Here is a 12,844-nt window from a genome sequence, read left to right as displayed (position 1 = left end):
TTGGGGAAGTTACACAACCTCTCTGAACTTGAGTTGCCTCCTAGGTCAAATTAGTTTTACACAAGCAGTAATTGACATAAAAAACACCTAGGACGGTTCTTGGAACATAGTGGGCATGTAATACATTGTCTTGCTCTTGCCTTGCTGTGTGTGTGTATGTGTGTGTGTGTGTGTTTGTGTGTGTGTGTGTTTGTGTGTGTGTGTTTGTGAAGCAGTTCAGAGCCAGTCTGGGGTCTTCTTTCTGGTCTCACTGCTGCTTTCAGTGGCACCATAGGCTCCACATGGCTGGGAAGTCTTGCCAGATACCTTCCATGGCTCACAGTCCCAGCCTTTTCCCCATTCAGCACCAGACTCATGGCTGCTCTGTGGCTCTGGTGTGAACAAAAGTGACCACAGGCATGCAACTGGTGATTTATGACTTTTCTGCTGCTATAATTCACTTCTAGAATCTTTCTAGGAGTGGGGTTATGAAGCTTTCATAAGTTCCTGTTCTCTCTGCAGCCGCTTCTCTCAGATAATAAGATTTGGGAACATAGTACTCCCTCCCAGCAGCTACTGGAGCACCAGCCATCTCTTAGCCCTTAGGCCTCTTTCATAAGCCTGAATCCTATTATGCTGTACAGTGAGAGAATGAATTTGCCCCAAATTATCCCCTACCACTTGCTATTAGCAAAATGTGCCATTTAATACCTGAATCCTCCCCCAAGCTGAGGAGTCCTCTGGTCACCCTAGCGCTCATGTCTGCAGCACCTGGCCACTGACTCACTGCAAGCCCTGGCAGGGGGAGCTGAACTTGAGGGCATGGAGACTCTGAGAGGTTAAGTAACTGGCCTCAAGTCACACGGCACTTTAAGGACAGAAGGGTTTAGAAATCAAACTGTTAAGTGTTGCTTCATCCAAAAGCTACAATGTATGGGAAAGCCTTGTAAATTGCAAAGAGTATCAATAACATAGCTGCTCTTGCTACTATCTGCTACATTCAGGAACATCAGAACATGAGTCTGACTTCCAGCAATTCTGGAACAACTGCACTCACCACACTGTAAGGTGGAGAAGAAAGAGTTGTGGGTCACCACGTGATCTATTTCGTCAAGTGATTCACAGCAGAATTCTTTGAAATTCTGAGATTTGCTAGTCCCAACTTCCCCACACATCACATACCAGTGGGTTTTTGGATATCCCTTTCACATTTTTGGCCTTGTTTCTGCACCACCTCTCCTAGTCAGTTACAATGTTTCCTTAAATTGCCTCACTTCGTTCAAACTTGCTCTTTTTGTTTTTAAAAGATTTTATTTATGTATTGTACAGAGAGAGAGAGAGAGAGAGAGATTGAGCACAAGCAGGGGGAGTGGGAGAAGGGAGAAGCAGGCTCCCCGCTGAGCAGGGAGCCTGACACTGGGCTCGATCCCAGGACCCTGGGATCACAACCTGAGCCAAAGGCAGATGCATAACCCCTTGAGACACCCAGGCACCCCCAAATTATTTTTAACACTGAACTTGGTATTTCACTACTTAAAAATGAAAAAGCAGTATTATTTGCCGTAATAGACATAACCCCAATAATGAAAGTAGTGAAAACAAAACAAAAAGAGAAGTCTAAAATTCTACTAAAGAAGTCTAAAAATCAACACGTGGTTGATCACCAACTTTCAGAACGCAAAGCCTGCCGGGAATCCCAGGGGAAGACCAGGAGGTATCACAAAAGTTTGGAGACATATTAACACCTGACTGAGACTCTTCTTGAGATAACGAGAAGAACCGAAAGACAAATATACAATAGTAATTCACCGATATTGTGGGTGAACCACCCCCAGCCATCCCCCATCTCTTATTGCCCTACACCAAAATTTCTCTAATTCTTTTTCAAATACAAAGGCTCCATTTGAATGTCAAAGAAGCCATGCCCCTCCACTGGATAATCATTGTACATTTCTGTCTATATTTAGAAAGTACATTTTGCACAGAATTAGTTCAAGGGCCCCCTATAGTCAGTCTGTGCTCTGTGCTTGTGTGCAAAGTAAATACTCATCAAGGAACCCTTGGTGTACTTTTAGAACCACTACCTCTTTTATTTTATTTTATTTTATTTTATTTTATTTTATTTTATTTATTTTATTTTTTTAAATAATAAATTTATTTTTTATTGGTGTTCTATTTGTCAACATACAGAATAACACCCAGTGCTCATCCCATCAAGTGCCCCCCTCAGTGCCCGTCACCCATTCACCCCCACCCCCCGCCCTCCTCCCCTTCCACCACCCCTAGTTTGTTTCCCAGAGTTAGGAGTCTTCATGTTCTGTCTCCCTTTCTGATATTTCCTACTCATTTCTTCTCCCTTCCCCTCTATTCTTCATGTTCTGTCTCCCTTTCTGATATTTCCTACTCATTTCTTCTCCCTTCCCCTCTATTCCCTTTCACTATTATTTATATTCCCCAAATGAATGAATGTCCTTCTCCGATTGACTTATTTCACTCAGCATAATACCCTCCAGTTCTATCCATGTCAAAGCAAATGGTGGGCATTTGTCGTTTCTAATGGCTGAGTAATATTCCACTGTATTCATAAACCACATCTTCTTTATCCATTCATCTTTCGATGGACACCGAGGCTCCTTCCACAGTTTGGCTATTGTGGACATTGCTGCTATAAACATCGGGGTGCAGGTGTCCCGGCGTTAGAACCACTACCTCTGGTGAACTTGAACGTTGGCCCATAGACTGTGAGCTACACTGAACAGAGAAGCTGGGGATGAATCTGAGAAGGGAAACATTTGATTGTTCGGATTTGCTGACCCTATGAAAGTATTTGGAAATGATGCAAATTGTTTCAGGGATTACTGCACTGTAATGCAGTGAATCAGACTCGATTGAGACAAATTTGATTCATAGTAATTTCAGAAAGACCATGAGAGCTTTAGGGACCAAGTGTTCTGTGCCTCGCCGAGAAGGCTTTGTGGCAAAAGCCGCACAGACTGGACAGAGTGCTAAACTCTGTCACTTTTTAGTTAGGAAATTTGTCATGCTGGGAGACTTTGGTACTTAAAGCCTGTCAGTTTTGACTCCTAATGTAAGAGACCATGGAAAAATCCAGGAGTGGATTTCCCAGCCACGGGTGGGGGGATGGAGGCAGGGTGACATAGTGAATGAGAGCTGTGTGACTTTCCCTTTATAGCTTTCAGTTTCCCAAGCTATAAAATAAGGGGGTTAGAATAATCTCAAGGAGTCCTTCTGGCCCTAAACTGTCATTTTATTAGTCTGTAATATTCACCCCCCCCCTTTTTTTTTTCTTTTTCACACATCTCATCTGGACATCTAAATTTGACTCTTTTGGGGGAATGTGAGCATGTTTGTGACTTGGTTTTTCCCAACCCAGTCTCGAGATTTCTCTCCAATGGAACAACTCATTTTCCAGGGATTTGTTGCAAGAAAGGCCAGATCAATGCTCAGATTCTCATTCTCCTGTTGCAACATCAATTGGAAATAGGGAATCAATATGGAGCTGTCCATCCGAATTTCAGATGAACTGGGCTTGGCAACAATGCTGGGGAGAAACAGTTTTCAATTATACCCTGCATGACACCGCACCACTAAGAACCATTCTGGGTTGGCAGAGGACATCCTCCCGACAGATTGCATCTCCTTGGTTCAACACCAGTAGAGAAGTCAGGAGGTCAAGGATGGGAAAGGGGAAGGAAGTTATAAGGTGAGGTTCAGAGGAGAGACTAACGGGCAGAGGGTAGCCAAAGGAGAGGCAAGGCACACTGGAGGAGAAGCTGCAGGTGCAGGCTGAGAAGAGAGGGGAGGTGGAGTGGGGAGCAGAGTGTGCAGATGTGAAGGTGCCTGAGCTGTGGCCAGTGCTATCCTCAAGGGGCTCAGTGAAGACAGGGGACGAGCACTTGACTGCACGTAGTGGGAGGGTGGGGGCTTCCCAGGGGGCTTTGAGGAAAAAGCCAATTTTACAGTAGAGCTTGCAGGTTGGGTGTGGAGTTGGCCTGGAAGAAAGAGGGGAGGAGGAGTGTTTTGAGTAGAAGGAACAGCATGTGTACACTCTAGAAGTGAAAGAAACTTAGTGTGTATGAGGGAGAGAAGGAAGGGGTGGAAGAGAGAGAGACAGAGAGAGAGAGGGAGAGAGAGAGAGAGAAGACAATGATAAGAGGTAAGGATGAAACATGGAGTCTCTGTGGTTGGGAGTAGTAGAGATTGGCCCCCCACTGGTCTGTGTCCTTATGGTGGATCTAACAGTTAAGGGAAGATTGCGTGTCCCCTAATCCCTTTACATTAAAAATAAGCCATCCTGGTTTCTCTGCTCTTCCTGGTTGTACTGAACTATGTGGTTTGGCCAAGCTTGAGAAATGGGCCCTTCAAAAACAACTGCAAATGAGGGGTGTCCAATTTGGCTTCCAGGCAACTTATCCTCTGAAGTGGGCTGGAATATCTAGCCATGCTTTGCCTTGGAAGGGACATTATCCAATGAGCCAGTATTTATTCTGTGCAGAAAGTACCTGGAAATCTAGTCATATGTTGTTAGAAAGTGTGCTCTGTGCTTCCACGGGCATTTACTCACAACACAGTTTTGAACGTCACTGTGGGTATAGCCGTCGATCTATCTCCAACTTTCTGTGTGGTCTCGGGCTAAATCTTTCTCATAGGTGGCCCACAGCTTCGTCGTCTGTGAGTGGCAGATTGGCATTAGATTGGGCACGATGAATGTTTTGTGTTGAGTGTCCACTCCGTTCAAGGTGGTGGCTGCTTGGAGAGCAGCTCTGGGGCTTGACCCAGCAGGGAAGGTAGAATGGATCATCAGTCTGTCAAGGGACTAGATTGTGGAGTGCTAGGTCGTCTCAGTTTTGCAGGCCCTCTTGCTGTGAAATCCTGTGATCCTTCTGATTGATGAAGCACCCCCTATATGTATAAAGCGTGCTGGGGGAGATGCAGATGAACATGTCACTGCCTTATAGAAAAAGCCCCTCAGGTGGGCAGAGTTTGTGTCTGTCTCATTCAGTGCTTGGCATGTGGTGGCAATCAATAATCATTTGATGAATGGCCTTTGCCCCCTTGTTGCCCTCTGTTGCAGGTAGAACAGATTAGGTATATTAACAAATATCAGAGGCTGCCACACAGCTTAGGTGACATAATCGGACTGCTATGGTGGTTCAGAGAAGACAGGCGGTATTTAGGGGGTGGTGGGGACATGAATCAGAGAATTTTCCTGAGTTTTATTAATTTTAGCCTCTGCACTTTCAGAGAGAACCAACGTTTGCCATTGTCCATGTTGTGCATTTGGGGGAGAAAGCTTTCTTCTGCCCACGGGCTGTCCTGGGAAAAGGAATGGGAAGAGGTACTGGGGACGGCTCCATATCCTAGACTCCTGGGAAGAGGGGTGGCTGGCACTCTCTGGCCTTGTGGACTGGACCAGTTTCCCGTCCCTGGCTCTGACAGCCAGGAACCTGGGGGTTGTTGTGCAGGGTGGCCCCTGCTGGTCTCCCTCAGCTTGGCCTGGGTTGCATCCTTAGGTCAACATCTGGCTTTTCATGGCCAGCTGTGCAATTCCAATTTTATTTGATTGCAGTGAGGGGCTTAGGCTGGCCAGGGAGTGCCTGACATCTTATTACTCTCGCTTCATGATCTGCTAAGCATCCCTGGGAGCAGAATGTCACAGTTGGCTTGCTCAGAGTCCAGTTCCCCCCAGGGACTTATGGAAAAACACTTCTTTTCCCCATCCTACCCCATCTCCCCAGCTATATCTGCTTCCTATAAGAAAACCATATCTGTATCAGAAAGCACAAGTATTTGAATACAATTCTGTTGTGAAGAAAGATAAAATCTTGGATCTTTGAGCTGGAAGGAACCTTGAGACTCCCTCTGGTTTTTCCTCTGCCCCTAGGGAAGTAGGAATCTCTAGGGATCTTTCATTTACTTTATCATTGCTTCTGGTCTGTTGCTCTGGATAACCTTCTATCTACAAACTCTTCTGCTTTATTTCATGTATCTCCACGAAACAGGCCAGCAGTAGGGCAAGGGGAGGACGCTTCTTGGGAAATTGAAGGAGACACTCGCTCTCAGGGTTTTGGACATGCCAACCATGGGGCCCAAGAGTGAGGCCCTCTTTAAATTTGGTATCCTGGGTGCCTTGCTTGCCTCACCCTAGTCCTAGCCCAGCTATGGCATCACAGAGCCTCAATCCCAGTCTATCTAGTGTAGAATTTCCTGTAGGTAATCAAATCCCACAGGAGAGGGAGTCTGTACTTCCCACAGCCTCTCATTTTATTTCCCAAAAGCTGTGTTTTTATTTTTCTTGTTTGATGGCAACAAATGGCATGATATCTTTTATTTCACTTTATCCTGCCAATAGCCCAAGTGGTAAGATGTCTATCCTATTTTACAAGTAAGTCAATGAAGGCTTAAGATGTGCACGGTGATCTAGCTGTGGACACCACACTGTATTTGCTTAAATGACATCCAAACTTTCCCTCCTCTAGCCCCTCTTATTGTCCTCCACATGTTGGTCTCCAGGCTGGAATGACAGCAGCCCTTTGTGTTTTCTGTTCAAGATCAACCTTCCACTCTATAGCCTTCCTTTTCTTCAGGATTGGGGGCAATCGAGGGGCCCTATAGGCAAGACCCTGAAAAAATGGTGTTTGCAAGTTTCTTTCCAGGCTCTTAATAAGTATGGTTTCCATGAAGCACAGAGCCTGGCATATAGTCAGGGCCCAATAGATGTTTGTTAAATGGGTAAGAAGCACCTGTTATCCCGGGGGAAGCAGAATTTAGCTGTGCAGATACTGGGCCTCAGTGATGTGATTTGACCCAAATTCTGGCTCTGATACCTTTAGTCAGTCTCTGAGGAAAATACTTGATGTCCTCTGGGAAAATCCAAGGCAGGAAAATAGGAAAAGCCATCCTTTTCTTTTGAGAGCATCCACAACCCTCCCATGGGTTGACTCAGGCCAGTGGCCTAGGTCAAACCCAGGTCTGTGCATAAACCTCACATTTCTCCCCCCATAGATCCCTAAATACAATTTTTTTTGTTTTAATTTATTTATTTTTTATTTTTTAAGAGGTATATAATTTTTTTACATATTTTTAAATTGGAGTTAAATTTGCCAACATATAGCATAACACCCAGTGCTCATCCCATCAAGTGCCCTCTTCAGTGCCCATCACCCAGTCACCCCCACCCTCCACGCACCTCCCTGACAACAACCATCTCACATTGTCCGTTCTACAACAACCATCTCACTGACTGTCCCTATATGTCTCACTTGGGTCAATTTTCCCATGCCTCTGACCATCTGTGTCATTCTGCAATCTGGTTCCATGGCAAAAGAACACTTGGCTTAAGCCTGTGGGTATCAAATAGCCCCCCACCCCAACTCTCCCATGAATTATAGTATGAAGAATCCAGGGGGATCCTTCAGAGACTTGAGTGCTAAAGAACAGGCCAATGGGGTTTGCTGTGCCAGAGTCAAAGCTCTTAGCAGGCCCTGCATAATCAGCATGCATCCCACGAGTTGGACAGGAGAGCAAATGGCTCTCATTACCTTCGATGCAGCTTTCTTTTTAATCAGATAAATCTCACTGGAAAAATATGTCTTTGCAGAGAATGGAGCTCAGGGCTTCTGGACAAAAAGTTTTGGGAGGAAAAATTGCACCAAGCAGGGTTTGGTCATTTGAGGTTGCTAAGACCTGGGAGTATAAATATTGAGAAGAAATAATAAAAGGATAAAAACAGATAAAGTCATGATATTAGCTCATGGTAGTGATAGCTCCCATTCACTTAGCACTTATTATGCGCTGGGTACTTTACATGTGTCACTATATTTAATCTTCTCAACAATCCTATGAAGAAGACATCATTACTTACATTTTACAGATGAGGAAGCTGATGCTTGCATTTTCAAAAATGTGGCCAAGGTTGTATAGCTTATAAGGGACACAGCCTCTAAAGCCCACACTATTAACTATTAGACTCTGCTGACTCTTCCAAGTGGTAGTGATTGCAAAATCCCTCTGAGGAGCCACTGTGGTTCATGATAAAATGTTTGCATGACTCTCAGAATGACCGATGGGAATTCCTAGAATTCTGGGAATCAGGAAGTATGGGTTGAGAACAATATGATAGATCACTCTCATACAAATAGTGCTTTCCATGTATGTGGCACTTCCATATATGTCACTGCATGCCCGTGACAGCATCTCCGTGTACTGGTGATGACATTGAGCCTCCACTGGAAGGTTGAGAGATCTGCTCAGGATCTTGGGTAGCAGAGCCATAATGTGACTAGGATCTCCAGATGTGGTCTGGGCATCCTGACTATTTGGCCATTCCCAAAAGACTGGAAGGGGATGGGTGAAACCTTCTTGGCTATTCATTAAATTGTTTCTCAGAATATCTCTGTCATTAACTTGACTTTCATTTAATTTTTTTCCATCTCAGTTCACTCATCTTTAAATACAACCTGCCTTTACCACTACAGGTGTTGTTTGAATGGCCAAACGTCCCGTGCTTTTACAGATGCAGTGGGAACAAGCTCTTCCTTTCAGAGGGCAGTCAGCCTTTTTCATTCACTAGGCATTGAAGGTCATCATCCTCTCGTTTGATGTTTTCTTTTTTTAATTTTTATTTATTTATGATAGTCACACAGAGAGAGAGAGAGGCAGAGACACAGGCAGAGGGAGAAGCAGGCTCCATGCGCTGGGAGCCCGATGTGGGATTCGATCCCGGGTCTCCAGGATCGCGCCCTGGGCCAAAGGCAGGCGCCAAACCGCTGCGCCACCCAGGGATCCCTATCCTCTCATTTGAGATAGCATTAATTTATTACTTCATCTGTTTACTTATTTATCTCAAGCTATTTATGCAGTGCCTACCGTAAGTCAGGCATTTTACTAGGTTATTAAACAAAATATGAATAACGTAATAATAACAGCTGGCCCATGTTGAGTAGTTATAAAGTACCAGGGATTACACTAAGAGCTTTATTTTCAATATTTAGTCCCTAATATAATCCTATGGGTTGGGGTTCATTACTCCCATTTTACTGATGAGGAAACTGAGGTTCAAAAAGGTTAAATAACTTTTCCAGGTACACCAGACCTGACAAACTTTTCTCTTAACTTTATCAGTAGCGAATATGCCCCAGCCCTGAGTTTGCACGAACTCCCAAACTGAAAGAGGAAGTCCTTCATGAAGACACGTAAGTGCTTGAATATCTGGGCCTATTAGAAAAAAACATCACTTTTTCCTTCAAAGTCTATACTAGTTCAGGCCTGTAGTGGAAAATAAGCCATGCTGCAATGAAGCCATAGGAAATGCTTCAACAAAAAAGGGGCTATTTATCCCAGAGAAAATAGAGGTTTTCATGAGTGGAGCTTGGATGTGTGTGGCCCTCAAGCATCCAGGAGACTGATTTCAAAGGATGACGTTGAGAAAATAAACAATCTTCGCTGGGCTCTGAGGAAGAATGACTTTAAATTGTAGAAAGAGCAAGTTGGATTCAAGTCTGAAGCTGCCTTTAATCAACTGAGTGACTGGTCTTCAGAAAGAGAACACTTCACTGTGAGTGGAGAGGGTTTAGTTGAAGTGGGGATTTGTATGTAAATATGGAGTTTTCCAGAAGCTCCAGGGCTCTAATACTTCTCTAAAGAGCCCTTGTTCATTCCCCTGAATCCTCTAAGACAGGGAGCTGCAGCTCTGCTCAGTGGGGTGGAACTTCTTTGTCTCACTCAGCAGGTTCCAAAGTCTTGGGGAAGACAGAGGAAGAGGAGTCATAGAATTATAGGACTTGGTCATCTTGTACATTAAAAAAAAAAAAGTTATTGAACACCTGCTGTAAGTTAATGACCGTATGTTACAGTTTTACAAAATCAGTAGGGATGATCATCTCTATCTCATAGAGAAGGAAACTGACTCAGAGGTTAGCTAGCAATAAATAGCAGATGCCGTCAATGCTAGAACAGTTTCTGGGTGTCACGTACAGAGCCAAGAACTTTTCCATACAGGTTTTCTAATCTATCCAGCAACTCTAATGAAGTAGGTACCAGTTTCTCCTTCATTTTTCAGATGAGGAAACGAAGGTGTGGAGAGCTTAAATGACCTAATAACCAAGGTGCTCTGATGGCAGAATTGATACATGACTAACTGAGGTGGGATTTTGGCCTAAGTTTTGCAGCAGCTGTTCACATGTGCTAAAACAGCTCGCTCAACTGGAATATGCTTTGTGTTGAGTTTCCACTCCTCTATGGTTCAGTATAAGCTTCTGTAAGAAACATTGACTGAGGAGAATTCAGGAGAAGACGTGTCCATGAAACCCGTGGGACCCAGTGAGGGGAAAAGAAGATAGATGGATGATGAAGGAAAGACCAGGTGCTCCTTCCTGGACTGAGGATGAAGGAGGCTAATGGCTGCAGGAATGCAAGGGTCTCTGCTGAGTTTGTCTTTTCCTTTTGGAGTTTCTTTCCTTTCTACCCTGCAGGATCCTCCAGCAAGGTCACCTCTTTGTAAATCGTGGGGGGACCTTGCAGGGGGGTAGATTCCATTGCCTCCTGCTTTTTTTTTATTATTAAGATTTTATCTATTTATTCATGGGAGACACACAGAGAAGCAGAGATAAAAGCAGAGGGAGAAGCAGGCTCCCTTTGGTGAACCTGATATGGGACTTCAAGACCCTGGGATTACCATCTGAGCCAAAGGCAAATGCTCAACCACTGAGCCACCCAGGCGTCCCTGCCTCCTGCTTCTTGCTGTAGGTCTCAGAGACTGTGAGGAGAAGTAGCCCAGGGGATGGGACAAGCAATGGATGTAGAGTCAGAAATCCTGGCTTTGACTCCCCTCCTCCCCTGCCCCCCCGCCCCCCCCCCCCCCCGTTCCTTTCTTGTGTGATGTCGAGCCAGCCCTTCATCATCTTTAAGCATCAGTTTCCTCATCCATAGAGTATAGATACCTTCTGTCCTAACTTATAAATTACTATTTGAAATCATGTTGAAAACGTAAGGTGCTACCCAAGTAGGAACTCCCTTCTGAACTGAAACGGGAATGTTCCATGGACTCTGCCATCATGCTCAGGCTCTGCCGTCTACTAGCTGTGTGGCCTTGGGACAAGTGACCCATCCTGTCTTTGTTTCTGCATGTGTAAAATAGGGGTAATGGTAGTTGCTGCTCCTAGGATTATTGTAAAGAATAAGTAATTCTTTTGTAGTGCTTATTTTGGTACTTGGCACATTGTGAATGTCCAATACAATTTTTATTGATTCAGAGAAAGTCAGTTGATCTAGGCTCTATGATGAGGGATAAATAGATGAATTTCTAGAGGCTTCTTTGTGCTTTGTGCTTGAATGTTCAAGGACCACCCACTGTCACACCTAAAGGAGCACTCTCTGGGGATCCTTCTCCCATGCTCTTAGTAATTTATCTGTTAAGTAGTAAATTAATAGCATTACTTTGGCATTTCAATCAATAAGATTAAGATGATCTGATGGTAACAGAGTAGTAATTGCTGCTGCACAGATGGAAACTGTCCAGTGGCAAAAACCGTTTTTCACAAGCTGGCTGGCTGGCCTCAGACCAGATTCTTTCAACCCTTTAAAAAATAACATTTTCCTCTGATGATTAAAACAATAAATGTACATTGGAAAAACACAAATTGCAAAAAACAAAACAAAACAAAACAAAACAAAACAAAAAAAACAAACCACCTGGAAATCCCATTATCTAGATACCTACTGTTACCATATTAGTAAATTTCTTCTGGGTTTTCTTTTTTCCTCTACAGATTCTAATCGGTTTTGTTTCCTGCTTTTTTTTTTTAACTGAAGATTCTAAATAAGCATTTTTCTCTTGTTATTAAACCTTTAGAAACACGATTATAAATGACAGCCTATGCCAGTGTGTGGTGTTATTAGCATTCACTTAGCTATCCCTCTACTGATGGGCATTTGTATTATTTTCAATTTTTAGCTATTATAAATGTTGCTATGAAAACTCCCCTTGGTCACAAACCTGTGTTCATGTTCTAGAAGCAAAATAACTTCCCTTGGTCACAAACCTCTGTTTGTGTCCTAGAAGGAGTATGACTATTTCTAAGGCAAAAAAATGACACCAGTGTAAAGGAGTTTCCATCTCCCCCAACCCCACAACCAGCAGGCTCCTCATTGAAAATGAGACTCTCTCTAAGGTAGAGTCTGCTAGGGGCAAGAGTTGAAGGAAATGGTGAGGCACTGAAAGTTAAAAGAAGAGAGATGACCACTTCTATCTTTTTCCTTTTTCTCCATTAACTCATATTACCCAAGAAGCCCTAGGCATTGGAGTGTACTAGAAGGGAGAAGGAGAGACCTTTGTGACAGCATAGTTCAGAAGTCCAATGTTGTAGGGGCAATACGTTTCTTTTTTTTTTTTTTAAGGTTTCATTTATTTATTCGTGAGAGACACAGAGAGAGGCAAAGACACAGGCAGAGGGAGAAGCAGGCTCCCTGTGGGGAGCCCGATGTGGGACTCGATCCCTGAACCGGGATCACGCCCTGAGCTGAAGGCAGACACTCAACTGCTCAGCCACCCAGGAGTCCCCATTTCTTTTTTTCTTTTAATATTAAATTGTCCCTGCCTATGTCTTCTGCCTGTTTCATACCCAATTTTTTCTTTTATCCCTGGAAGTACTTAGATATGATAAGCATTCCATAAATGCTTGATATGAGAGATAGGATGGCGTGGTGGACTCAAATCTGCCACATAGCTATGTGATCTTGGGCAAGTCATCTAACCTCTTTAAATCTATTTCTTTATCAGAAAAAGGAGAGTAATAGTGTATTCCTAGGACTGTTGGGGTGAGGGAGAAAATGTGTGTCAGATGCA

The 12,844-nt window shown here is 43.9% G+C and overlaps 1 protein-coding gene across 2 annotated transcripts in view; it reads right to left on the bottom strand.

Annotated features, from left to right (window-relative positions):
* GLRA1 (glycine receptor alpha 1) overlaps window positions 1-12,844 on the bottom strand; it is an 88,768-nt gene that overhangs the window by 55,947 nt on the left and 19,977 nt on the right. The gene's annotated exons all lie outside the window — the stretch shown is intronic.

Source organism: Vulpes vulpes, chromosome 4 (genome assembly GCF_048418805.1).
Source record: "Vulpes vulpes isolate BD-2025 chromosome 4, VulVul3, whole genome shotgun sequence".
In the NCBI taxonomy this organism is placed as follows: domain Eukaryota; kingdom Metazoa; phylum Chordata; class Mammalia; order Carnivora; family Canidae; genus Vulpes; species Vulpes vulpes.
Note: the sequence above shows the minus strand (reverse complement) of the source record. Positions and strands in the feature narration are given on the sequence as shown.